The 23,562-nt window shown below is 40.2% G+C and overlaps 1 long non-coding RNA gene across 2 annotated transcripts in view; it reads right to left on the bottom strand.

Moving 5' to 3' along the window:
• The window catches only part of LOC138751358 (uncharacterized), a 63,040-nt gene that overhangs the window by 11,496 nt on the left and 27,982 nt on the right, over nucleotides 1-23,562 (bottom strand). Inside the window, exon 1 of one of the 2 annotated variants that reach the window (XR_011349866.1) lies at nucleotides 4,691-4,899. The exons of the other annotated variant lie outside the window; for it this stretch is intronic. This is a non-coding gene — a long non-coding RNA (uncharacterized lncRNA). Of the gene's footprint in view, nucleotides 1-4,690; nucleotides 4,900-23,562 lie in introns of those variants that run through there. 2 annotated transcript variants of the gene reach the window in all.

Genomic DNA, 23,562 nt, shown 5'->3' with positions numbered 1-23,562 from the left:
TGAAGCACCAGCTAAAGACTTCAGAGGCATTTGCTTGAACTTGAGCGAATAAGATGTTTCTATACACCTCAGAATTAATTTTGCTACTGTTATCAGCAGTTACATCATCAATGAAGATGAGCGCACCGATACCTTTGACAGCCATACTTGCCTAGGCCATAACACCCCCACCACCATGTTTCACAGATGAGGTGGGATGCTTTGGATCTTGGGCAGTTCTTTTACACCTCCATACTTTCCTCTTGGAATCACTCTGGTGCAGGTTAATCTTGGTCTCATCTGTACACAAGACATTTTTCCAGAATTCTGCAAGCTTTTTAAAATACTTCTTGGCAAACTGTAATCTAGTCATCCTGTTTCTGTGGTTAACTAGTGCTTTGCATCCTGCAGTGTAGCTTCTGTATTTCTGTTCGTGAAGTCTTCTGTGGACAGTAGTCCTTGACACATCCATGTCTGGCTCCTGAATAGTGTTTCTGATCTGTCAGACAGGTGTTTGGGGATTTTTCTTCATTATGATAAGGATTCTTATGTCATCAGCAGTGGAGACCTTCCTTAGCCCAATGGCCTCTTTGCAATTACTGAGCTCACCAGTATGCTTTTTCTTCTTAATGATGTTCCAAACAGTGGATTTTGGTAATCTTAAGGTTTGGGCGATATCTCTTACTGTTTTATTCTTGGCACAACTCTGGTTCTTATGTTGAAAAATGGCAACTACAAACTCCAAAGATGATCAAAATCTTGGAAGCAAGCCTCACTCTCTTTTACCTGCACAAATGAAGCAATTAAACATACCTGAGTACTCACAAACACCTGTGAAGCCAAATATCCCAAATAGTATGATGCCCTGAAATGAAAGGACTATGCACAAAAACTGCTGTAATTTCTACATGGTGAAACCAAAGTGTATACAAGTAACCTTCAATAAAATCTGGAATGTGCATGTTAATTACATGTGAATTGTTTGATTACAAATTTTAAAAACTGTGGCGAACAGAGGCAAATAAAGGAAAAAATGTCTTTGTCCCAAAATTAGGAAGGTCACTGTATATAATTTCAATTATTTAATTTATTATTCATAAATGCATCTTTGGTGATGAAATATTGTTTCATAAGGAATAAACTGACAGGACTTAAATGAAGTTCAGCACTTGTAGGTTCAAGAACAGTTATTTTCCCCCAGTGGCCATCGGGGTCTCAAACCTCTCCTTAATACCCCAACTATAAACTACTCCAGGGACACAAAAGACCTTCCTGCTCTATTGAAACATCACTTTTATTCTTATGTTAACTGTAAATGAATATTTATTATCTACCAATGTTTTATATTTATCACTTTCCATACAAAAAACATCTGTTTGGCTGCAGCAAGTAAGAATTTTGGTGTAAATGCACATTGTACATATATCTATAACAATCGACTCATTATCATGTGGAACACATTTACCTCTTCCAAAGGCCTCTATGTATGGTAACATGTGCCTCATCTAAGACTAAGGGATGTACCAAGCCTCAGCTTCAGTTACAGTGTCATTTTGTACATTTTTCTCTTGCTTTTAACTTCTTCAGAACTTTTGTATTTCGAACTAGTTCCTGATTTGGTTTTCCTTTTTACAACTGATGGAGGTGGTGCTCATCTTTCTAGCATTTGGAATGCTTGTACCTTCCAGTTACAATGCCTGATAATGCAATGTGCTTTCACACAGAATCAGCAGAAATAAGCTGTGTTTATATTCTTGTGCCTGATAATTTGATATCACAAAACATTAAGCTAATGATTTGCCTTTGAAAACTTTAATGAACTTACAGTTGTCTTTGAACTTACCATGGTATTGAACGTACTTCTGTATGCCTCAGGAAAGGTCTGAAACATTGGAAACCCTTTACTTCCTGAGGATCCTTCGTGACCTGCTGAGTTTCTCAAGCACTTATACTGCACTTGTATTGCTAAGTGTATTGTACTTTGAACTTGTTTCACAATTTAGACATACATACATGTTAGGAAGGCACATACCAATATATCACATTCAATGATTGCAGAACATCTCGGACCACCTTACAACATTAAATAGACTATACATGTGTGATGCAACAGGGTGTTGCAGGCATGACCTCGCTGGACTGGGGTGGCCGGTTCACCTTCCATCCCCGTAGCTCCTCCTTGTAAGATCCCTAATAAAGGCCAATAATTCCTCCTCCCTCCATACCTGCCTTGGATGTGAGTCGGCAGCGTGTAGAGGCTTGCCGAGGTTTTCTGGTTAATAAAGCCTTTGACTACTTGCTTCGTGTCTGCAGGTGGTCATTGATCATGCTGCAGAAAGTAATTACAGTTTCCACACTGGAATCATGGTAGTAAATTGTCCAGAACCACCTCCCTCAAATAAGAATCAGTCTCAAATGTGGTTTGAGGGATCAATGCTGTTTGGGTCTCTTCCAGCATCTTGACCGAAAGATACTAGTTTTGGTTGATGAATCTTGCGGCACGTTGTTTGTCAGCCCAATGACGTGCACCAATTGAGCCACCAATCAAAGACATAAGGTAAGACATTGTGTTTATTGAATACATTTTATTACAGATACTTCTGAAACCTGCAGCAGCTGATGCTGATGTGAAGCCATTCTCCATCATTTTGCATTGTGACATTTCTGATCAAAATGACATTGTACTTGAAGCTGAGGGTGGTACATCCTTACAGGGTGTGCGTGGCAGCAAGACTCCATTTAGAGTCTGTTTCCATTACTTGAAGAAAATGAATTTTACTTACTTTCAAGGATTATTATTAGTCGTAGTTCAATGGGAAGACAGAAATCTGTGAACATTGCACAGCTCAGTGTATTGTACTTTGATGGTGCATCACACCTGGTCAAAGGGGGTGGGATTTTCTTCCACAAAATACTTGGGGGAATGTAACTTTCCAAAGAGGGCCAGTTTCTGTGGTTGCAATGAAAGTGTAACGTCCAGGACATTGACATTGCTCTGTGAAATGGGCAGCGGCTTTTAGTCCACTCATTTCAGCAAAGTTCGGTGTGGAAACGCCAAACCTATTGCTGCTTTTATTTCACGTTTCCATTGCAATCAAAGGGAAATCACGTATTTATTAACACGTTTCATTGAAAAATCCACCAAATCTTACATCTCACAAGTGGTGTAACTATTTTTAAAATTTGTTTACTTCTCAGAATTATGGTTTAGCAAGCCTTCTGGTACAAAAATATTTTATGCATATGGATTTTAATGAGTAACATTCAAAATTAATCTTTTCAAATATTTAATAAAGTGCATTTATGACATTTCAGCCTTTAATTATATATCCTCCAATTTTCTTCTTCAGTTCTGTAATGTTTAAAATACAATTAACATTTCCTTTCTAGTTTATCTGTCCATGGAAATACTTCAGTGTGATTGACTTGCCAGCCTAACTTAATTTCATTATGGCCGAACTAAGTTAGCATTGGGAAAGTGTGCCAAAGGCATAACCAGTTGACAGCAAAATCCACTGCAAGGTTTCTTGGTTTAATGGTCACAACGTAATAATTTGATGCGTAATGAGGAAGCTTGAGGTCGCAATGCATTCTTCTCAAATAATTGTGTGTTTTCAGAATAAGTGAACCTTGTCTCCTCAACAAACAGCGGAGTTGGCATTGGGAGCGTGTCCCTTAACCTCCAATTAATAGTGTTGCTTTTTTTTGCTGGGGATTAGCCAGGTTATCACTAAATGCAGTTTTCAGTTTGGCCTTTGGAAAAATTGAGCTAATCCCTGGAACCTGAAGACATTGATCCTCAAAGTCAATGTAAAATATCAATGAAGCAATTTCTTCTGTGCCCCATGTGGGGACAGAATCAAAGTTAATCCTTCAGGACAATAAATGCCATTGGCCTAAAAGTTTAGATCGGTTTCCTTGCACTCTCTCTTCACAACCTTTTGAATTCATGCAGCATATTCTGTTTTAATGACCTCCAAAATCTGCAGTGCTTCACTTTTCTAATTTCTGCCCTAAATTCCAATGTGACTGTTACACATTGGGTTGAAAGCAACAAATGCTGGTATTATTGGCAATGCCCACATCGGTTTAATGAAATAAAAAGAAAACTAATCTCATCAGAAAAAGTAACATGTGAAGACTTTCTTCGTAGCTCATATTTCTGTCTGAAATATGAAACAGTCTTGTTGCTCTAATATCACAAGTAACAACCCACATTTCATGCTATCTTGACAATAACATTGCTTTGACCAGGTGTGATGCACCATCAATGAATCAAAAGACTGAAGTTGAGCAAAACTGAAAGGCTTTTATTCTCAATAGAATGAAGGGACATCCCTGCTGGTCGACTGTCCTGAACTGAGGAGGGGGATGAGAGACAGTCACCTTTACTCAGGAGCGCGTAGGAGGAGCCACAGGTACGAATGGGCCAATGGGTGTGCCCAGACAGGTAAATATATACATACAGTGGTTTACCGCAAGGTACATCCTCAAACACTGACACTGAACTAAAGAGGCAGATTTAAAACCAAAGGGTCCAAGAGATCGATTTAAGAAATGTATTAAAAGAGGAGGGATGAATAATTAGTCAGAGAATGCAGGAGCTCGGAGGTGAGGTAGTTATAGGTATGGTCCTTATGGATTCCAAAAGGTGTGAAGATGCACAAAAACCATTATTGGAGGTTGTAAAGGAGGAGGATGTAACACTCACCTTTAAGCTAAGGTCCTGGATTTCCTGGGCGCAAACATAAAGAAAGTAGATCAACCTAAAATCTTAAGGCGATCCATTTCTGCACAGACGCTGTCTGGCCTGCTGAATGTTCTCCCTTTATTTTGAATGGATTCATAACTTGAGAAGCCAATGTAATTCACAGGAAGGGGCAAGTGGGCCAGATTCATTTTCAAGCACAGCATTTTGGTTGAGCTCATGTTTTCAGAGGGAGAAAGTTGGAGATCTGAATTTTGGAAGAGTGATATCTGGAAACACTCAGATACAGGTGTACATTGGCAGGGACGAGGTCAAAGTTGCTATGGAAGTGGAAATAAGTAGTTGCCATGGAAAAGATGGGATCAGAAGCCATGCCGGGGTCAGATAAGAGCCAAGGTTGCAAATAGTTTGGTTCAGGCTGTGATAGTGACCCAAGTTACAAAACAACTGCCAAAGGCTTTATACAATAGATGCTATGTTGCAAGTGCTTGGCCTGTTTCAAACTGAGCACTATTAACATGGTTTTGGTGTGAAACAAATGCTCTAATCTTTTCAAGGACCTCTGCTTTCAAACAATATCAAAGATTAACGTCATTCAATGAAGGAGATTATTCAATTCCCACACAATGCTTACTACTCTAACAGTACATGTAATGATTAAAATTAATCATCTCGTCATTCAGTAATTTAAGTGCGTGGATATATCATGCAATTGGTAATGCAGACATTCTGACTACAAACAGCATGAGTGTAAACCAAGTTGCTTATTTCCAGCCTGCAACAGGGTCTTAACAAGGACAATGGCATTGTACATAGAATGTAGAACTGTATAGAACAGTTCCTTCGGCCAAATGTGTCCGTGGTAATGCCAAAATTAAAGTGCATCTCTGCTGATTGGAGATAACTATTCCCTGCATAATTCCCATGTCTATTTAGAAGTCTCTTGAATGCTACTATCAGGCACTTTAGTGTAAAGGAATCGAGCGTGAGGAGGTGGCTGCTAGATTGCAAGGACTATGATGGTACCACTTGATCCAGAGTACAATGCACACAAGTATATTGAGCAAATATCAAGTGAGATGTTGCTACTTGCAAGGTGAGCGGAGTAGCCTCTTGCATGGTCAGCAGCAACTTTGTTGTCTGGATCACTCTGGAGGATCCTTGCATCTCACATGCAGAGCTCCACGCGCTTGCTGTCATCTACTCCCTGAGGATCCAGTGCCAATGTTTCAATCGTTAATAGGTGAACAACAGCAGGAGAAAGAGAAGGGAGAATGAAATAGAGGAGGGGGAAATGGAAGAGAACGAAAAGGAAGATGAAGGAAGGAAGAGGAGGGGGATATGGAAGAGAATGAAAAGGAAGATCAAGGAAGGAAGAGGAGGGGGAAATGGAAGAGAGTGAAAAGGAAGATAAAGGAAGGAAACAAAATGGAAAGGCCCATCAGAGCACCAAATAAAGGTCAACAGAGAGCAGAACGACAACGCAATTAGATGCCCATTGTTTTAGTGCCTATATTCTTCACACTAGCTAGCCATTGGGTCAGTGTCCCACCGGTTGAAGCAGTCTTGCTGGGGGATGCATGCTGAGCAGAGGGAAAGGAAATTGCAAATGGCTTCAAGGTCCAAGACTTCAGTTCTGGACCTTGAAGGCCTTGCTTCTGATTTCACCGTTGGATCATCAGGAACAGTGATCTGTGATGAATGATTGCGAGACAACAGTGTGAGATAACAAAAGCTGTTGTCCTGACAGAAGGCAGAAGTTCCCTTGATGAATCCAAACAATGGGCATGCTGTTGAAGGGCAGATTGTGGGAATGCTCCGAAGTCATTTTAGCTCCTTTGCAGTATATTCTTCACAACCATGAAGATAGCAAGTTGGTGGCTTGAACTTGTAGTGCAGAACCATGAGGAACTTCTGCAAAGAAGCTAATAGTATAGGCTCCCTGACGCTATATGATTAAAATTAATTTGCCAAGCTGCTTCTGTGCTGGAAGGGTTGGGCTTCAGGCTCTGGGTAAACCCCCTTGCCTGCTGATGCACCAGGTAGTACCCACTGTCAGTTCATTCTGGATCCAATGAGTGGGCTGAGCTGACCATCCCTCTCTCCAAATCAAATGGGCAGCTCTGGAAGTGGAGCAAGGGCTGAGTGACAGGCAGACAAAGCTCTGACAGAGACATTTTAAAAATAGCTAAAAAAAATCTAAATGCTTTTTTAAAATGATGAAAAACATTGACCAGAAGCATTGACCTTGCATGTTAAATGATGTGAATAAATGTAGTACCTACATTTATACTTAAAATGATGAAGCCATACAGAATGGAAACAGGTCCTCTGATGGTTTTGTAGGTCAACCATCTATGTATACTAATCCTACACTCAACAACCCCCATGGCTCCACCTTCCATATTCGACTCATCACTTATATGGAAGGAGTAATTTGGAGCAGCTAATCAACCAAATGACTCAGACGACTTTGGATTGTCAGAGGAAACAAGAGCTCTGGAAGGAGCGGGCATGGTCAGAAGCTCCACACAGACAGCATTTCAGGTCAGGATTGAACCCAGGACACTGTGATGCTGTGAGGCTGCCCCAGAGTCAGCAAGTTGCTGTAATTCTGAGGCCCAGATCCAAAGTACATCCTCTGTTGTTCTTCTGCTGTGCTCTCAGTACATTGTACTTCTTGGCCATTGTGTTGGTGAGGAATGGATTTCACAGGGAAGCAAGAGGCGTAAACTGCAGCTTGACAATTGAGGGGTTTGTGGCACAAGAGGGTGTGTGCAACATGAGAAGGAGAATTGCCTCTGATCATAACATCGCCTTTGATGGCTTCAGCCCACCAATGGCTGAGGACTCTGTAAAGTGCAATCCAGTTATGGATAATGGACTCTCTGTGGGACAGGGGGAGATATTCAGCACCACATGCTGGGTCAGTTTTGTGCAACTTTTTCTTGCAAATGAAAGGAAAGACAAGTTGAATTGTGTGATATCTGACATAGTTTAATAACCAGCAGTATACTTAGGCTATGCACTCTGGGTTTGGGGCCAGATGTGGTAAGAACACGAGGGTACAGTGCAGTATGTGAAATTTCCGTCAATGTCCTGGTAACATGCCACTCACTGACTACAATGTCTCTGATGTGTCAAATAACCTTAACTGCACAAAATAAAATCTTAAACTCAGCTTATAAAAAGTATGACTGTAACACTTTGGAATAACTCTTGTGCCCTTTGATAAGTTAAATTAAACAGTGACACAACAGCTAACCTATGAAGCATAAGAGTTGAGCTCGTTATAGAAATGAAGGCAATGATGATTCATTGATGTTTACTAACTCTCTCTGTCCTTTAAAATAAAATTTGCTGGAGCTCTTTCATGGACAAATAAACATGAACCAACGGTAACCTTTGTGAGATTCAAGCGTTTTATTTTTAAATAATGAGCATCAAGGAGATGGTGCAGGCTAAAATTTAACTTGGAGATTTGATGGACCTTGTGGAACAAGTTGCTAACCAAAATTCCTGTGGTTTATATCCTTATCCATGAATGAGTCAAACTGGTAGCTATATAAAGGGTTCAAATGGTTTATATTTACTATGATGCACCAATACCAACACCTCAGCTCTCTAAGACATTTGAGGAGATCTGAGGAGATTTTCTCTCAAACTTCTATGGGAGATAGGTCCTGTGCACAGTGGAAAGTATATTGACTGGTTACATCACGGCTTGGTTTGATAGGTCAAGTGTCCAGTGATGCAGAAGGTTGCAGAAAGTAGAACACATAGCCAAGTCCATTGCAGCCTCTGACCTCCCATCCACTGAGGGCATCGAAGTGAGGTGATGCCTTAAGAAGGCAGACAACATCAGAAAGGATCCACATCCCCCTAGTCACAACCTCTTCTTCGTGCTTCTTTTGGGAAGGAGGTACAGGAACCTGAAGTTCCTCTTGGCTGTCAGTTTCTTGAACCTCCCCTTTCTACACTAACCATAAGCAGGATCACAAAAAGATCTGTCTGCACTATTGCACTTACTTACATTATCTGTAACTGTGAATACATATTATCCATCTCTCTTTTATATTTATTTTCTCTTTCTGTACTGGGGTACTTTATTACAAAAGTACCTGCTTGGTTGCAGCAAGTAAGAATTTTAGTGCAAATGTAAATTATTATCATAGCAGACCCTCAAAAGTAAGCAATGCGCCGACATTGACTGAGGTGCACCACAGCATATCCATCGCATCATGAATATTTGAAGTGAATTATTGGCAAGAATCTGATAAAGCAAAGTAAGAATCCTATTGTGGTTCATTTAAAAACTTCTTTTTGTTATTTTATTTGACGACTGAGTTGCATTTGGCTGAAGTTCACCACAGTCTTATTGTTGGTCAGTGACAAAGGGAACTAGAATTGTGTGAAAGTTCAAAACAATTGAGACAAAATCAAGAGAAAGGCATTTTGAACTAATCACTTATTTGCTGGAGAGACATCAAATCTAACTTCATCCAAGATGAATAGGGCTGAATTTTTTGAGTAAACAGTTCAGAATACTGTAAAGCTGCACATGTTTATAATCAGAAGCATAAAGCAAACAAGTTATGTTAACAGTGGTGGTTAACATACAGCATATGAAAACATACACTTAAAATGTGATGGAATTTGTCGCTGTTACCAGGCATTGTAGGAAATTTGAACTGATGGTTTGTGGTCAGGATTAGTTTGGTGGCACATTGACATGTTGGCCACAATTTAAGATATCTGAAGTGGTCCTGAGTCACATGGGACTTTTTTTGTGTTATTATTTGTGTACTTATCTCAGAATCTGGAGAGCATACAAAAGCGCCAGAGGTAAATTATCTTTTGACAAACATATTTGTGTACGATTGAGAGAACTTCAAAAACATGCCATGGCCTTAACACATTTGGGAGTAGTTGTTGGGAAAGATGGAAAAACTCTGAGGTAATTTTTTTTTGAGAAGGCTAATCCCAGCCAGAAAGGGAAGCATTAGTGATGCAGTCAGAGAGTTGAGTGATCAGGAGCTGAGTGTGGCAGTGTTGAGGAGGGACCAAGAGATGGCTCTTGGAGATGAGAAGGGCCTCAGGATTATGGGAAAAACAATTGCAAGGAAGTGAAGATCTCTGGCTAGTGTCAATGAAAGAGATGGGAAAGGTTATGCATAAGCATATGTCTAACATCACCAAAAGGAAATATACTAGGACTGACTTCTTTTTTCTTGGCTTTCCAAAGTCACTATAGGTCTCTAATGAAATTAAGCCATAGAGTTCAATCTTATCTAGGATAGGTTTTGGAATTCTGAATCTTTATCTTCTTTCAATAAGCAGTGACCACATTTCCAGGGTATTTCATTGATTGTGAGCCATCTTGAGACTTGCTTTGTCTAAAGTAAGAAGCAGTTGATGAGGTAAACAGTCAGATGTCACCTACTTCACTTGCACTATGATCTCCAAAATTCCTTATCAAGATAAAAAGTTCACAAAGCTGATACCTGGTTGATGTTTCCTCAGGAGTTGAGGACAAGTGCTGAAATGTAATGGAGATTACTTTCACTTTCCAAACCAGCAGAGACAAAGACCCTTGAGCAGTAAAGGTGACTAGTGACTGGTTTTTGGCACTCAGCCTAGAGACACAATGTCTTTTAAATGCTGCTGGCTTGCGTAAGGGCTTCCCATGAAATCAGGGATACCCAGGTATTGCAGACTTTAAAAACTCTCATCCTGGTTTTCTTGGTCTTGCTCTCACTTTCTTTGCAATCTCCTCCAGCCAACCCTCTAACCTTTGGAGGTATTGGGTTCATTGATCATCTTCGGGTTTAAATACTCCCACCACAATCAGCAGTACCCACTCTGGGATTTTACTCTTTAACCTTTTCTTCTTGCCTTCAGATACCTTTTGAAACTCACCACATCAGTGTGGTCACTGGCTCCAATGTTTCCCTATGGGCTTGACTTCAAATTGTGTTGGGACTTCTGTTTTACTTCATTAAAGGGAATATATGAATGCATGCTGTTACTGTTGTTCTTTGTAAATGATGAATCAAGTTTGAGAGTCTAACCATGCTCATTGATACCCAGAATCTCCTATCCACAGTCACTTCCTCTTCGAAGGTACAATTCGGCATTACTTCACCACAAAACAGAGAACGGGCATATAAAGTTAAAGAAATCATTTGTAATTGTATCAATAGTCAAATGGGATGACCATGTCTTTGAGTAGTTTGTCAAAATATCCATAATTCAGTCGATCGGGAATGAAGTTGCATCCCAAGAATCACCCATCTGTTTGGCAGGTTTAAGCTTCAATTATGATGTGATGGCTGAAACAACCCCACTGTCAACATGAGTGGAGTACTTTAGCCCACAGTTGAATAGTTAAACAAAATTAGAGACTGATTTAACTGTGTGGAGATATTTTGAGATGTGCGTTAATCAGGAAATTGCTGGGTATTGAAGTTTTGAAGCATCACTGTCTTCAATAACAAAAATTATGCTGATGCAATGGATTTCTCTTTTCACAAATGGAAATGCCAAGGAGATAGATCAATGAAATAAATCATATGTGTCACACTTCTGAAAAATATTATGCAGGTATTCCAAACACTTTCTACCAAGGTAATATCCTTTAAATTTAAAGGGTGCACTATTCATTCTTAAAACTTTAAAGTTTCAAGGAGATTCAGTAAGTAAACATAAATGTGTTTGAGAAACACACGAACTGCAGATGCCGGAATCTTGAGCAACCAAACAGAACCAGGAAAGACTCAATGGGTCTGGGAGCATCCATGGAGAGAAATAAATAGTCAACGTTTCATTCAGGTCACACTCTTTTACAAAAAGGGTAAAAAGGAGGCAGCAAGCATGAAAAGGGGTGGAGCAGGTAGTCTACTGGACAAATGAAGGTGGGAGTAGATGAAGACCACTGGGAGGGGAGGGACAGGCTGAGAGCAAAGTGAGAATGGTTGCCAGCTGACATTGGAAAATTCAATTTTAATGCCATTGGGTTCCAGGCTAACCAGGTGGATTATGATGTTGCCCAAGCTTACATTTGGCCTCACCCTGGCAATGAATGAGGCTGAAGATAGACTGTGAGAGAATGCAAGGAGGAGATAAAAATGTTTGGAAACTTGAAGTTCCATTCAGCATCCAGGAGCAGACCGCTAATGCTCAGAGAAGCATGAAACAGGGAAGAAAAGCATGGATCAAAAAATATCAGAAAATAAGAGTATAAGTAGGCCATTCATCCCCTCAAGCTTGCTCCGCTGTTCCGCTGCCCAAGAACAAAAACTATAGAAGTGCAATTTAAAAAAGAAAAGATTATTGATAATAATGTGAAGAACTGTTAGTGACTTCATCTGCACAGAAATAAACTAAGTAAAATAGAAATGATCCTCGGGTGCAAGCGCTAAATGCACTGTGAAAGAGAGGGACAATATAATATCCATTTCATTGTGTGTTTAATACATGCAACTGAGGACAATAGTGTACAGTGTCAGTAATAAAACATGATGCAATCATGTTGCAGTTAACTAAATATAGTCAGGATTAATGAGAAAAGGTTTTAGAAAAATCAGGAATGGGAACTAGATATTATAACCATATAACCATAAAACAATTACAGCACAGAAACAGGCCAGTTTGGCCCCTCGATATTGAATGTTTAAAAAATATAAGGAAAAATGGCAAAAAGATTAAGAGCTGTGGGTCTATTTATTAGAGATTATATTAATGACAGGAGTAAATGCGGCAGGTTACGATCCACAGAGAGTGGAGTGGCAGGTTAAAACAAAGGTGACAATAATGTGAAAAAGGGCCTTCTATCGAAGCGGAAGGAGGAATATTCAACCGAATTGGGGAAATGACGGACAAAAATGGAATAATAATAATCGAGGGAAGGAAATGACAACTTCACTTGGGCAGAAACACGGAGAAGGGAACAAGGGAATGGAGTTCCTGTAAGGTGAACGGGATCCCTTGGTTGGTTTGAAGCCCAACAATGAAAGGGAAGTAAACGTGGTGGAACATCCAGCCATTAATAACCAGGATCAGTGGTTCTTATCCACGTACATCTTAAATATGTCTTTTCTTACCAGGGACCGCCTATGAAAGAAAAACACTGAACTCTGGTGGTGATGGTGGAGGGACAGGAGAATCTGGGCCTGGAAAGCTTGAGCACCATTCCAGATAATTGGTTGGTGGGAATTTTATTTTAAATATTTTTCTCATCAAATTTACAGCCATATTTTAGTTGTTACTTGTTACTTGTTTGTTCTATTGGTGAGATTTGTCTTTTCTCCACTGCCATGGACTACCAATGACAAACAGTAAGACCACCAGACCACAGGTTGAGAAATAACAGTTTACAATAACAACTGAGAATGATATTCATGTGGCAAACATTATACCATCAGATGAGGGAAAACCATGAAGTGAGGAAATATACTAAGGAAATTAAATTTGGCAGCAATAACTTTCTAATTTTCCATCTATCTGCCAACATTTTCCTAAATAATTGTTTGCAATTTCAGGACTAATACGCAAACTCAGAAGTTCTAAAGCTACTGTCAGCAGTTTACAGTATTTTCCTGACTGTGCTTGAATGTTTCCAGGGAAGGCAGGCAAGGCTGCAGAAATGATCCAGCACTTTGTAGTGGAGAAACCTCCCAAACAATCTGTGTCGGGTAAATCTGATGCAGGGAGGTTTTTTTAAAAAAGGTTGGAACAGTTCTGAGGGATTGATCAGCAAATATATGTAGTTCTGGGTTTTGTGTTATTCCTCAATCAGTGCAATATTTGTATTTAGTTGTTGACTTCACTATTCCTCAATTGTTTCTGAAAGACAAAATAATTTATTGCTTTTGACAGCTGGCTAAACTTTCAATTCTTCAGTGTTCCAGTCTCCAAGGGAGCCCAGGAGAGCCTGGGGATTTATTCAGAGGAGGGGGAGATCAAGGCAAATCCCCACTGCAATGCAATGTCTTTTGCTGCAAACAATTTAAAATAATAAGTTTCAATTCAAACTGCACTGGATTTGAGTGCACACAATGTTTCGATTTCTCTTCTTCTTTGGCTTGGCTTCGCGGACGAAGATTTATGGAGGGGTGTGTCCACGTCTGCTGCAGGCTCGTTGGTGACTGACAAGTCCGATGTGGGACAGGCAGGCACGGTTGCAGCGGTTGCAAGAGAAAATTGGTGGGTTGGGGTTGGGTGTTGGGTTTTTCCTCTTTTGTCTTTTGTCAGTGAAGTGGGCTCTGCGGTCTTCTTCAAAGGAGGTTGCTGCCCGCCGAACTGTGAGGCGCCAAGATGCACGATTGGAGGCGAGATCAGCCCTCTGGCGGTGGTCAATGTGGCAGGCACCAAGAGATTTCTTTAAGCAGTCCTTATACCTCTTCTTTGGTGCACCTCTGTCTTGGTGGCCAGTGGAGAGCTCGCCATAGAACACGATCTCGGGAAGGCGTCGTCCTCCATTCTGGAGACGTGACCCACCCAGCGCAGTTGGGTCTTCAGCAGCGTGAATTCGATGCTTGCAGACTCTGCCAGCTCAAGTACTTCGATGTTGGTGATGAAGTCATTCCAATGAATGTTGAGGATGGGGTGGAGACAGTGCTGATGGAAGCGTTCTAGGAGGTTTGATTATGGGCTTGTTAAAAGACACACTATTGTAATATTGATCAAATAGTTATTAAAATCATCGTCATTATTTCTGACAGATAATCTGAAGGCAATAGGTAATTAACCAAGCAAAACTCTGATAAATTATTTATTTCCGTAATGCAGGCATCCTATACTTTGTACCAAACTCTTAAAATTCATTTTCTTTCCTCTGAACTCTGAAAGGGACAGTTGGCATAGGCACGTTCTCCACATGCCTGTGTGGGTTTCCTCCAGGGGCTCCGTTTTCCATTTGGAAAAATACCGGAGGGCGTACATTAATTGGTGGACATGGACTTGCTTCCGTGCTGTGTGTCTAAATTTTAAATTTTAAAATATTTAATGTAAATTTAACATCTACACGATGTTCTCTGAACCATAGAAGGTTTCAAAGGAGTAAGAGGGTATTCAGCTCCATCATCTTCAAACCACTGAAAACAATGTAAAACGAAACCCTCTCTCTTGCAAATCTTGTGTATTTGCTTCAAATGTTTATCCATGTTCAGCTAAAAGAAATTACAGTCCTGTCCTCATTACTCACAATGGTAGAAAATTCAATTAATTATTTTATACAACGTAATTTCTTCTGTTTTTTACTTTTCCATAAATTGCAAAGGGTGCATAATTAAATTCTCAACCAAATAATTTTTTTCCGCCTTGTCACCTTAAGAACTGCTCCCAGACAGCTAACTTTCAGCTGTGGCTCAGTAAGTTGCACTCTTGCATCTGAGCCAGGAGGGGATAGGTTCAGGACCCACATGATCATACCCACAAAACCTATGACCAATCTAACGGATCTAGCACTCCGTTCATTCTCTGCAACTGGATCTTTGTATAGAAGGCTGAAGACCAGCACCTCCAGGTTCAAGAACAGTTTATTTCCAACATTTGTCAGGCTCTAGAAACCTTCCTTTGTTACGTTAGTCATGGACTGCTCCAACACCACAAGAGGACTCTTTTCTTGCACCCTGGGTAACTGAATAATTTATTGTTTATCTCTTGTATTTATTGACTAATTTTCAATATAATGTAATGAATATTTATTATAAATTATGATAGTTATTTTATTTTATGAAGTACCCATTTGGCTGCAACAAGTAAGAATTTTAGTGCATATGTATATTGTATAATGTATATGACAACAATCTCGCAATCTCATTATTTCAGTCTAAATTCTTGAGTTCAGACGCCCCGACGCACTTCCACTGCTGTATGAGGAAGTGTTGTATTGCTGTTAAAGTAATAAAATGATAACCTGCATCCCAGTCCACTCTTTTGGTTACTGCAAAGTAGCATCACCCCCTTGTCTCGAGAAGAGGTAGGGGCATTATTCACGGTTACTGTTTAATCCTTGCTCAGTGATACTGAAGCAGGAAGTCTGACTATTAATGTGTATTTGTCCATGGAAGATTCCTGTTTACAAAAGGATGGTATTTTGCAATTCCTTGAAAGGTGCTATATAAATGTAGCTTCTCTTTTAAATTTCTTCTCAGCCCTGGTGGCAAAAATTACATAATTTCAATCTCTTCGTGCAATTATAGACCTCTATTCCTAATATCACTTGGATAATCTATACTTTTCTCTCTCTTTCCACTCTAGTAATCTGATAGAATCTCTAAATCAGCCAAACAATTTGGTGGCCAATTAAACAGCTTTATGCTGCAAACCCTCCTGCTTTTGGAGCTGAGTCGCGACCACCCAAAGTCGTCCCACAGAGCTCTAGCAGTCACGATTTCCCAGCTGTCTTTAAGCCTGTAACCCAGGGTTGGGAGGGCAAAATGTTCATACGCTTTGCAACACCCTGACTTGTTCGCATTTGACTCAATGGGGCTGTAATTGCCCATGTTGCTATTTTGCGCATTTATACAGAAGAGAATAAGGCTCAAATGTAATCTTCCCACTACATGGGCTAGTTTTCGATCCTCTGTTCAAATTCCCAGAGAAGTTGAAAATAAGTGAAATGAATGTTCTGCCTCGAGCATTCAGCACTTGTTCCTCATTAGTTGTTTATTCCGCAGATGTACCCAAGTATAAGATCACAAACTGAGGCTGTGCAGTCCCTGTAGTTGGAAGCATGACATCAATCAATGGACAATGCTAATTTGACATAAACACTGCAAAAGTGAAGCTCAGTGCCTCAGCAACACCCTCTCTTAACCTCACCAAGTTGTACACATTCAGCAGTAGGAAGGACCCCCACCACGACTGTTTAAAGGGATTATCAACCACTTGCAGGCTGGCTGCTGATTGATTGAAGCTGGCTGTTGCTGGAATTCTGCATGTGGTTGGTGCTTTGTTGAGCTTTATTTTTAAAACCGCTGAAGTCCACTGAGTGTGATGTGGCAAAGTGCTGAAGAACTTGACTTCAAGGTTTCTGCACATTCCAGTAGCACGCAGGCACATCCGTTGGCAATTGTCTCGGAAAGGAGGATGAGCCACAGCCTTGCAGAAGCAATTGGGAAAGGGAATTGGAGTGAAAAATGGCTCCAAGCAAAAGTGGCATCCTCCCAGAGTATTCACGGATAATTCTCCTGGCGGAATCTCAGCAAGAAACAATGTGTGAGGTTCTTCCGCTTGTTGTGTTTATTGCTGCTTCTTTCAGCCATTAGCATGTTGTTTTGCCAAAGTCACTGTAACCAGAGATTTTATGCATCCCATTTCTTCCAGTCTTGATCTGGAGATATTTTCAATGCCTTGCAATTTGCCATCCACCATCAAAATTCTCTGGACAAAGCGATCTAAGAACATTGATGCAGAGTTCTATCGATCATACAGATGGTATATTGCAGGGGCTACATGCCAACTCAACGATGTTGCACAATTGATGTTGCCATTGTCTCAAAGACTAAGTTATGAATGACTCTCTTGCATTGTGCAACCTAAAGCATCTGATAGCATCATGATTTCTTTGTTCCATTCTGTTACATGCCTTTGAGGCATTAGGAGAAACTGATGGCTGGGCAATGAGGCCTAACAATGGCAATGGACATCAATATCCACACATACAACAATTGACATGCTGTCACACACCATCAATCACTCGGGAAACTATTGTGGAGAAACCCATAGGCTTTAATTCACTTGAGAACATAGTGTATCCCTCCTGTTCAGCTGTCCTGCAGGGGGCTGTGGAACAGTCACCTTTATGCAGAAACCTGGGGGAGGGGCCACAGGTACAACCGGCCAATAGGTATGCTTGACCAGATTACAGTGATTTATTACAGTGTTTTACCACAATCTGATTGGATAAATTATCGCAGACCTCAAAGCGTGGCTTTGCTTCCTGGATCATTTAGCGGGAGCCCAAGACTGTGAAGCAGCATGCAGATAAAAGGAAGGGGAGGAGGACAAAACAAAGAATCAAGATAGGTGACCATTTGCCCAGATGCCATGGATATAGAGGCATAGACTAATCCCTTCAGCCCACCAAGTTTGTACTGACCATGAATCACCCACTCTCCACATTCTCATCCAGCCCCCTCAGATCCTATCACTCACCAATACAATAGAGGCAATGAACAATAACAAATTAACTCCACAATCGGCATGTGTTTGGAATGGAAAGAAAACAAAGCTCTCAAGGGAAATTTGAAATTTCTATGCAAACTGCACGGAGGTCAGGATTGAACCCGGATCACAGGAGAGTAAAGAATCAGAATCAGAACTTATTGTTTTATGTTTTTTAGACTGCAGGTATATGTAACAGCACAATCAAGGAATTTTGCCACTAAACTAATTTTTGCAACTAAACAGTTGAAAAAGGAATGAGCGGGAACTTTGAGTCGATTCCTGCACCGCGATTAATCCAGCAGGACCCCTGCAATTTGTTGGAGGAAGCCTGCAGTGTAAATCATACCGGGAAAAATTCACTGTCAGTCATCCACCCTACTGCAAGTCCAACCACTAGGACTGTTGCACTCATGTATTGCAGTCTAAAAAGGCGCCCAGTGTGAACGACCACACAGGCAGTAATTATGTTAATTTTTTCCACGATTTTTCCGGCATTGTAGTCTAAGACCCATAATGAACATTTTGTGAAATTCCTGGTTTAGTGGCAGCAAAAGTGCAATATTTCTATGAACTACATTTCAAAACAAATTAAATAGTGCAAGAAAAAGAAACAGACAAAGTAATTAGTGTCTGGGGCTCATTGTTCATTCAGGAATCTGATGGCAGTGGGGAAGAAGCTTGTGCCGCTGAGTGCTCGTCTTCAGGCTCCTGGACATTTTCCCCAATGGTAGCAGAATGAAGAGGGCCTGGCCTGTGTGGTGGGGGGCCTTGAGGATAGAGGCTGCTTTCTTTAGACACCTTCTCTTGTAGATATCCTCGATGGAGTGAAGACTGGGTGTCTGTGATCTTGCAGGGCGAGTTAAATACCCTCTGGTGTTTTTTCCTGTCTTGAGTGTTGGCACCTCCATACCAGACAGTAATGCAATGAGTCAAAATACTCTCCATGGTACATTTGTGAAATATAAGTGGAGAAGGTCATACGCACCTGAATTAAACCACAGCACATCTGAAGTGTGTAGTTTCTGTAGTCCAGGATGCTCTGGGGCTTGTTTTGCTACCTGCCATAGCCTCTCCAAGGATCCAACAACAAGCCATTGGTGAATCCAACCATTGACAAGCTGGAAATGGATGGGGTGAGAGAAGTTTGGCAGTTGTCAGAGATTACAGGGCCTGAATGCTCCACTCTCCTCCCTTAACACACTTCTCTGTTTGTGGCCCGGCAACCACAGAGGGTTTCACCATTTCATTCCAGGACCACATGGGTCAGGGAGGTGGCCTTCTGTATCCAGAGAAGGTAATTTTGGGGAAATGGGGCACATCCCACAGCACTCTTAGACTGAAATACTATCTCATTCTCTACATTAGATGGAATTATACTCTATGATAGTAACTTTATGAAGAATGCATCAACCTTGAGTTACAAACAAATGGAAAAGAAACCATCCTGTCCTGTCCAATATTTGATCCTCAGTTAAAATCATGGGGGAAGGAGAGATGATGATCTTATTCTAATTTGTGTGAGCTCATTGTATCCAAATTGAGTCCATGCAGTGGGAGCACATAGGACCCCAATGTGAATGATATGGGAGCTCACAACCCCACAAATCACCCAACTGACCTCCCTCATTGGACACCCCTCCTCCCATCAATACAAGGATCCTCCATTCCCTTATGGATTACATCAGTCAGCTCAGATCCTAGAGAGATGGAGAGAAAGCAAGTCATCTTCAATCCTGAGGGTTGCCTAAGGCGATCAATAATATTTAATGTTTACTCTGCTGTGAGTTCAGGAGGGTTAAACTTGTTATGCAATTGAGATTCTCTTTATACTCTCCAATCTGTCCCTCAAATGTTGGGTTTACAAGAATATTTCTGAATTACCAAAGGAAATTCTCATCATATTTTCAAGACAGGGAATCAAAGAATGCAGAAATTGAATGAATTGTTTTTTTGTCATGTTAAAAGCTTTGTCTTGTCTTGTGTGCTGTCCATAACAACCATCAAACACTACAGTACGATGTCCTCACCCCATTCACTTCACTGGTACTTGTTCTGTAGCTTTCTCTGCCTTTGTGATTCTAGAACTTGCCTCAAGACATCTTAAATATTGTAGTGGTTTCCACTTCCCCTATCTGGGTCAGGCAATGTGTTCCAGCTCTATCAGTGCTCTGGGTAAAAAACATCTCCCTCAAATCCCTTCTTTCAATTGAAACCTTTGCTATGGGGAAAAGTTTCCCAATATTTACCCTACATCTGCCCCTTATAATTATGTATGCTTTGATCAAGATCCCCCTCTGCTTCACAAAAGATGATCCCATGATAGTTAGGCTCTCCTTGTAATGGAAATGCTTAATCCCAGACAACGCCCTGATGAATCATCTCTGCACTTCTTCCGAGTAATCACTTTCTTCCAGGCATGAGGTTTCCCGAAATGCATGTAGAACACACCAGCGTGGCCCAAACAACATTTTATGAAGCTGTATCATGTTCCCTGCTCTTACAATTAATGCCCCTGCTAACAAAGGCAACTATGTCAGAAGCCTCCTTCAATATTGGATTTACCAGTGGCAATTTTGTGTTGGCAATTTTTAAACTTTTAGACCAAGATCAAGCCATTCCTTTACTCTCCCTGTTCCCTAACTGTTCGTTCCATATGTCTTACATTTATTAGTCTTCCTAACATCCAACCTTTCACAACATGAGGATTAATTTCCAACTGCCATTGCTCTGCCGATCTTACTAAATGATCAATTTAACCATGGATGCCAACACTATCATTTTCATTGTCAAAGAATCCTCTGAGATTATGTGGCTCATTAAGATCAAGTTCAGGTTTATTATCACCTGATTGTACAAGTATAACCCATTGAAAGAGCGTTCACTGGTCTTCGGTGCAAAAATATGTAAACGCACGACCAGACGTAAATGCATATAAATAGTAGAGTCTCGAAGGGTAGTATGTGCAGTTTATCCATTCATTTAGCAGTCTCTCTGCCTGTGGGAAGAAGCTGTTTCTCAGTCTGGTGGTTCTGGTTCTGATACTCCTATATCTTTTTCTTAGTGGATCTTTCCCTGTCTTTGGTATTACAGTAATTATTGCTGTTTTACATGAATCTGGCATATTTTGTGTTTCTTCAATCTGCTTCATTACTTCCAGGAGAGAAGGAATTAGTAACTCTTTAAATGTTTTATAGAATTCTATTGGGAGTACGTCCTCCCCAGGCATTTTATTGTTCGGTAGCTTTTTTATTATATCTTGTATTTCCTCTATTTCAAATAGTATTATCAATTTGTTTTGCTCCTCTTCTTGCAATTTCGTTAGTTCAGTTTTAGCTAGAAACTCATCTATTTTGTCTTCTTTCCTTTCGTTCTCAGTTCAGTATGATTGCTCGTAGAATTCCTTAAAGTTTTCATTGATCTCTGTTGGGTTATATGTAATTTATTTGTCCTTTTTCCTTGATGCTAATACCGTTCTTTTAGCTTGTTCTGTTTTAAGCTGCCAAGCCAGTATTTTGTGTGTTTTTTCTCCTAGCGCATAATACTTCTGCTTTATTTTCATTATGTTCTTCTCCACCTTATATGTTTGAAGTGTTTTGTATATTATTTTTTTGTCCGCCAATTGTCTTCTTTTTGTTGTATCTTCCCTTGTTGCTAGTTCTTTTTCTGTACTTACTATTTCCCTTTCCAGCTGTTCTATTTCCCGATTGTAATCCTTCTTCATCTTAGTTACATAACTTATTATCTGTCCTTGATTAATGCTTTCATTGCATCCCATAATATAAATTTGTCTTTCACTTATTCCGTATTTATTTCAATGTACATTTTAATTTGGTGCTCAATAAATTCTCTAAAATCCTGTCTTTTAAGTAGCATGGAGTTTAATCTCCATCTATACATTCTTGGTGGGATGTCCTCCAGCTCTATTGCTAATAACAGGGGTGAGTGATCCGATAACAATCTAGCTTTATATTCCATTTTCCTAACTCTCCCTTGAATATGGGCTGACAACAGGAACAGGTCAATCCTTGAGTATGTTTTATGTCTACTCGAATAATATGAGTATTCCTTCTCCTCTGGGTGTTGTCTCCTCCATATATCCAAAAGTTGCATTTCCTGCATTGATTTAACCATAACTTTGGTTACTTTGTTCTTTCTTCTAGTCTTTTGTCCAGTTTTATCCATCTTTGAATCCAAATTAAGGTTAAAGTCCCCTCCTATCAATATATTCCCCTGTGTATCTACAATCTTCAAAAAAATATCTTGCATAAACTTTTGATCCTCTTCATTAGGTGCATATATATTGACCAAATTCCAGAGTTCTGAATATATCTGACATTTTAACATTACGTATCTCCCTGCTGGATCTATTATTTCCTCCTCTATTTTGATTGGTACATTTTTATTGATTAATATAGCTACTCCTCTGGCTTTTGAATTATATGATGCTGCTGTTATGTGCCCTACCCAGTCTCTTTTTAATTTCTTGTGTTCCACTTCAGTTCGATGTGTTTTCTGCACGAATGCTATATCTATTTTTTTATTTTTTTCAGTAAATTTAATATCCTCTTCCTTTTGATTTGGTTATGTATTCCATTAATATTTATAGTCATATAGTTCAACATGGCCATCTCATACTTTGTTTACATCTCATTTCTGCTTCCTTACCACCACCTTTCCCCTTTTCCCCATTTCCATTTCTCAGTTTTCTTTTTTTGAACGCACTGTATGTCAACACTTCTAAAACATAAAATCCTATATCTCTTTCTTGAAGGAGTAGCTGGAAGATGCTGTGTGTGGGATAGTAAGAGTCCGGAATGATTTTGCATGTCCTCTTTAAACAACCATCCGAGTTGATCACGCCAATGGAGGGCCATGAGACACCACTGATCTTCTCTGTCACTCTTATGGACCTGTGGAGATTGACCTCCCATTCAATGCTCTGCAGCAATCACGTCACACTGTGATGAAGCCAGCAGGAGGCTCTCGATAGAGTTCTTTTAGAAAGTTGACAAGGTGGAAGCTGGTAGCCTTGCCCGCCTCCGACTTTGCAGGAAGTGCAGTTGCTGTTGCGCCACCCTGACATGTGAGGAGATGTCGTGGGTCCAGGATAAGACCATAAAAACATCAGAAATAGGAGAAGGAGTCTGCCATCTGGCCCATCGAGCCTGCTGCACCATTCAATAAGATAATTGATGATCTGGTGATAGGCTCATCTCCAAATACTTGCCTTTACCCCATATCTTTTTATTCCTATACTACGTAACAATCTATTAAATCTCATCTTAAATATGATTATGGATGTAGCCTCCACTGCTTCAATGGGCAGAGGATTCCACAGATTCACCATCGGTGAATAGTTCGAAATCTACTACAGGTAGTCCCGACTTACGACCTATGTGACTTACGACCATCTGCATATATTGCCAAATGTTTTAAAAATATATAAAATCTACACGGTTTATGTTTTATTTCACAAACTGTAACATGCTCTTTGCATGTAAGAACTAAAATGTGCGTACTTACCTTGTTAATCAACATTCTGGGGATCCTGGGCTGGGCATGTCTTTGATTTCTGTGTGAATGCATGAGTCTTCGATAGGTGCATGCATGGTTGGTTCATGCATGAGAGTTAAGGACACGAATTCAATATCATCAGTGTGCTTAACTCTCATGCATGTGCCAACCGAACTCCAATATATGAA

Source organism: Narcine bancroftii, chromosome 1 (genome assembly GCF_036971445.1).
Source record: "Narcine bancroftii isolate sNarBan1 chromosome 1, sNarBan1.hap1, whole genome shotgun sequence".
NCBI lineage: Eukaryota > Metazoa > Chordata > Chondrichthyes > Torpediniformes > Narcinidae > Narcine > Narcine bancroftii.
The sequence above is the reverse complement of the archived record's forward strand: the minus strand, read 5'-3'. Positions and strand labels throughout refer to the sequence as shown.